This window comes from Danio aesculapii, chromosome 11, assembly GCF_903798145.1.
Source record: "Danio aesculapii chromosome 11, fDanAes4.1, whole genome shotgun sequence".
NCBI lineage: Eukaryota > Metazoa > Chordata > Actinopteri > Cypriniformes > Danionidae > Danio > Danio aesculapii.
Genome location: NC_079445.1, coordinates 18,029,964 through 18,035,990, shown reverse-complemented (window position 1 = coordinate 18,035,990; position 6,027 = coordinate 18,029,964).

Here is a 6,027-nt window from a genome sequence, read left to right as displayed (position 1 = left end):
TTTTTTATTGGACAGCCAGCTGGTCTGGCAGCATAACCAAATAAAAGTGTTCAAAATCCCACACACATACAAAAAAACTGACTAGAAGTTCAGTTATAACAGACAAAACATGTTTAGACTGGTTTGTTTTTTTGTTTGTTTTTTTTGTTTTTCTTGATGGACAGTCGAATATCATCAACCTGTATTCTCAACACAGGTGTAGGAGGAGCAAGACTAAGGCCATTATTAAAAATCTCCAAACTCTACAAAAACCTCTTTTCACTGCTGCTGTTGACAAAATGTCACAGCAGCTTTAGGGCCAAACATGGGGCAGTAACTCCTGCTGAAGCTCTCCAGTGCTATCTAGATCTTTAATGAGGAGCCTGTGCAATACTCAGTGACCACAATACAGTAAAACAACAGGACAGACCATAATACAAAGCCAAGGACACCTTCATAAACTCTATAACACAAACACACTCTGGCATTTTCAACAATGTATCAAGTCTGGAACATCTTATCAATGTTTTGAATTGCTTATGCCATCCTGCAGCAGCCTTAAAGGTTTTCTATACTGCCATTGATAATTCCATGTAGAATTTTATTTTATTATTAATATTATTATTTGCAAATAGGCTCATTTTATGAGTCACCTGGAATTAAACAGTTAAGTTTTATTATTTTTCAATCAATTCAGCTGATCTCCGCTTCTAGTGGAAGCCCTTTTAGCATAGCTTAGCATAAATAATTGAATCAGATTAGACCATTAGCATCTTCCTCAGAAAAAAAACAAAAACTTTTGATAATTTTCCTATTTAAAGCTTGACTCTTCTGTATAATAAAACTGGAAAATTATAACTATTTTCTAGGTCATTATGGCTATTGATATCAATGTCAATATCGGCTGAATGGATTCCAAAATGGTAAAACTCAACAGTTTAATTCTAGGATAGTTGTAAAATGAACCAAAATAAAGTGGAGTGCTCCTTGAAGATGTTGATTTAATATAAAATATACAGAATAATGGACATCAAAACGTCACCATTTAATAAAAACATCATTATTTTAAAATATAAAATGTAATAACATTTAATAACCTATTCCAAAATTAATCACAAAGGTTTGTTATGCACAAATCCTTATTGAAGTCTATTTCCATGCTATCTCTGATATATTTAGGTTCTGGTGGGATTCACATTACAAACACGCAGATAAAGGTCACAGTATGTGTGTGTCCGTCTATAGGAGTCTATGTAAGACAAACCACCAAAGCTCACAGATCAACAGAATGATGGAGAGCTTCTGTAAAAGGAAAATGTTATTCTGGGTTCAGTGGGCATTTGGTGCTATTTAAACAGTCTGGCTGTGATAAATGATAAGACACCAGAACTGCACTGAAATGACATTGAGGGTATCGTTCTGAATGACCTTAAAAAGGGCAGGATTGATAGATATCACAGATAGATACCATACTTGTGCGAACAGGATTTAAAAAAAGAGAAAAGAAAAGAAAAAGCTGTTACAAGAATACTGGTACTTAACATCGAGTTAAAATGCTGTCATAAATGAGTTACTTCTAATAAATAAATACACACAAAATATTATTTATACATTTTATTAGATTTTAAAATAATTCTAAAGTTCTTGTTTCATTAAATTTCATGAAGAGTTCTGAATTCATCTAGTTGCATCTGTTTCTTTTCATCAAAGAGAGTGAGATTTAAAATATTACGACACACCATCCAAGCTCTGCCTATTAAGCTGTATTGGTTGATTTAACTCCTGTGATGCAGCGCTTTCAGTCTTACCCACAATTTCTTCTCTGAGCATTTACCACCACCTGCTGATGGGCTTTTGCAATGACACAGGATCATGAAAGGGATAGTTTACCCAAATATGAAACTCATGTCATAATTTACTCACCCTTAATTTAAACCTTTTTGAGTTTCTGTCTTCTGTTTAAAACAAAAACAGATATTCTGGAAAAATGTTAACCATTAACTTCCATTTTAACCATTGACTTCCATATTATTTGTTTACCCTATACTATGGAAGGCAATGGTGGGTTTAAGATATTTTTACAAAATCTTCTTTTGTGTTCAACATAATAAAGAAATTCATAAACATTTGAAACCCTCTGGGGTGAGTTTTTTAAGGTTGTGCTGTTAAGTTTTATAAAAATATATAGAGAGATTAAAAATAATCATCATATAATAATGTGTTGCTCTTAATTACAAATAGAATTTGCTATCAATGAAATACACAGTAAAAAATGGCCGCGATTTCAACGGTAAAAAAAACTGTAAAAATGCTACAGTACAAATACGTAACCTGGTTAACGGTATGTTTTCTTAATGGATGTTTCCCAGTACTGTGTTGCAGCTGGATGGGCATCTGTAAAACTTATGCTGGACAAGTTGCAGTTCATTCCGTTGCAAATGTATTCTAACATCCACCCTAATTAAGGAATGTTAGGTTCTTTACTAATTTTACTAATAAAAAAATCTTAAAACATTTGTAAATTGTGTAGATATAATAAAAACAAATGCTAAAAATCTACAAAACAAAATTCACAGGTAGGCTACACTAAATAAATTGGCAAATTTAAATCTACTAGCCATGTTTAACAGAATACATCATATGTATCTGAAAGACATTTCTTCAAGTTTGATACCAAAAGTAAATATTTCCATAAAAAAATTACAGATTTTCTTTCAAGTCATAATCTAAAACCTTTTCTTTATTTAGGACAAATGGTTAATTGGAATTCTGTTAAGGAAAACAAATTCCATTCGAAAGTTCAGTGGTTCCATAAGCGAATATTTTAAGTTTAAATGTTCTGTAAAGTGCTTTGAAATGTGCATCTTTATTCGACGTTTGACAATCTCAACTGAAAAATTAAGAGAGGGTGGGGCGTAAATATAGGTTAAAAGCTACTTGCCTTAACTCATGCAATTTATTTAAAATCTGGTCTTCATTGTATTATTGGTGAAACACAAAATGGTTTGAAAAATAGACATATTAGCTCTAATATAAGACTACTTGATCTTTGACTACTCAGAGACCATTGACTCAGAATCTATTATTTTGTTTTTAGACTTTTATAAAGCATTTTATTTTATTTAACTTTCTTAGAGCTTTTTGGGAATAACTTTGTTAATATGGTTAAAATGCTTTATAATGACATTAACTCTTCGGTTTTGGTTAATCTGCAAACCACTAAACGTTTTAGTTGTGATAGAGGTGTGCGCCAAGGCTGCCCCATTTCCCCATTTCTTTTTCTTTTAGACGTTGAACTGTTATTTCTTAACATCTTACAAAATCCAAATTTGAAAGGTCTCACTTTGTTTGACAAAGAATTAAAAATTTCTCAACTTGCTGACGATACCACTTTATTTCTTAAAGATCAAACTTAAATTCCTATAAGTCTTAGTATATTCAATCTTTTTCTGAAGCCTCAGGCTTATATTTAAATCTTACAAAGTGTTAAAATGTTTGTCTCTATAATACACAGTAATCCTACCTGTTAAAGAAAGATATGCAACATACCTGTTAAAGATTGTGTGAAGTACCTATGGATTTTCCTTACTAAACACAAATTATTTAATTCATGGCTTCAACGTGACTTATCATGGCAGGGTGCATAAATCCAAAGCTGAAGGGCTGTATCGTTGTGTTTATCCTGCGATGTCTCTTTTTGTCAGTGACAAAATTGCTGATAATGTAAAAAAAAATGTCATTGAATGTCATATAGAAGAAGAATAAATCCCATAAAATTAGGAAATCAGTCTTATCTAACAGCCGCTCAAAGGGTGGATTGGAGGTTTTAAATTTCAAAGATTTGATTAATTAGCTCATTTGGAATTAATTGGTTACAAAGATGTCTTCGTAGTAATTACTCAATTTGTCACTATATTCCCAATGTTGTATTTATATTTGTTATATTTGAATTCGTGGGAAACCTTTTTATTGATTGGTGGTTCGAAAGAGGAATTGTTTTTGTTTTGGACTTATTTCAAAATAATGGCAATGTTCTGGAATATGAAGAATTTATGATATTGTATAATTTTCCTCTCCCAGCCAAATCCTTAAATTGTGTTATAAAGAGTTTTTCACCAAGTTATGTGCATTTATTTAAACTGTTTCTTTACTTTAATGAAAGGAAACAATTATGCCTAAACTTTTTATGGATGGAGTGTCTTTTTTTGAAAAAAATAAAATAAAAAATAAAAATGTGACAACAGACATGTCAGACGATTGTTACATTACTCTGTATATACCTCCCCAAGATGTAAACTTTCTGGACCAATTTTTCTGACAGCATTCAATGGAAGAGAGGATGCCTGAGAAATTCAGCATATCCATCAAAATAAGAGATACATTTTAAGATCTTGCATTGTGTACATCCTACAAATTCCCAAATTGCTAATTATTTTGATACATCTAATTTGTGTACTTTCTGCAATATACATAGAGACTTTATTTCACTTATTCTATAGTTGCACTCACGTTAAACATCTTTGGAATAACATTGTTTTTATTCATCAACCTTATTTAAATACGATTTAAATTTGGCCATAAAAGATATATTTCTGTGTTTCTCAGGTAATGATCATGCTCTTGATCTTATTGTTAATTTTTTTGTTATACTGTTATTTTTTTATATACAAAAACAAGTTCCTAAAGGCAATTTAAAGCTTTCCTTGCTGAAATTTTGTTCAATATTGAATCTCTTGAGCTTATTAGTAATAAGTTTCTTAAAGCTTTTGATAATCTTTTTTCTTAATGATTGAGGCTTTTTTTATCTCTCTTCTTATTTTTTGTTATTGTATTTTTTCTTCAATGCAGTGATGTTATTCTTGTATACAATAAAAAAAAAGTGGGACGTAGTGTAGCCTCTTCCACTCTTAAAAAGTAGCCAGTAGAGTTTTGTTTTTAATCACAGCTCTGCCAGGTTTGATAGCTCCACCGCATCAAATGAAAAGCAAATGAGAAGCGTCTTGAAGCGAGCGGGGCATGTCACACTAGAGAGCATTTGATTGATTAAGTTTTGATGAGAAACTGAAGTATGAGGTGATGTGATTTTAGACAGAAGTAAACTGCAAGCTTTACATGTTTACATCGATTTTATATCTACTAAACGCGAAGTTTGTCACTGTTTTGGAGCGAACAAACATAGATGTCCTTAAAACTAACAAACTGAAACATCTCATTTTTATTAATTTTAATTTAATGTGACATTTAAGTGGGTGTAGCTATGGAGGTCTTGGCCAGAAATTACAGAGATTAATAACAGAAACGAATTGGGAGATTTGCCTTTTGCCTAAATTTTAATGCCTTTTCACAGTCCAGCAAGCTAAAAGAGACGGGGGATAGTTTGATGTTAAAGTTTATAATTAGCTTTAAAGCTATGTTTACCCTCGTTTACAATGTCGATTTTTAGAATATGGTTTTAAATGTTTTTTAAAATATTGATCGGTTTTAGTGCAACCAAATGTGCAAAACGTTGAACCTCATACTGACAACATAATGTGAAGCAAAAGTATACTATTTTTACAAAGTATATTGCTGACAATAACAAACATATACATACATAACCAATCACTGTATTTGTCAAGTTTGCACAATTGTTAAAAGCTGTGTCCTAGTGTGGCGGTTCCTATCTGACCCTTCTAGAATATATTTAAAATATGTATTCAAAAATAATAACTTTGTTTCTGTTTTGAAATCTGACCGTTAACTTTTATGATATATCCCCTATAGTTCTTTAGTAACAGTCACACGAGGCATTATGGGCAGCATTAGCTGAAAAAAAAATCCTGTATGTATATATATATATATATATATATATATATATATATATATATATATATATATATATATATATATATATATATATATATATATATATATATATATATATATATATTTATTTATATATAAATCTACTTAGAGTGGAATGATAAATTTTGGATTAAGTTGCTGCTGTTCACGACTGTGATGCCTAATCAACCTGCTGCACTGTAAAGTGTTTACTTCAGTGTTTAA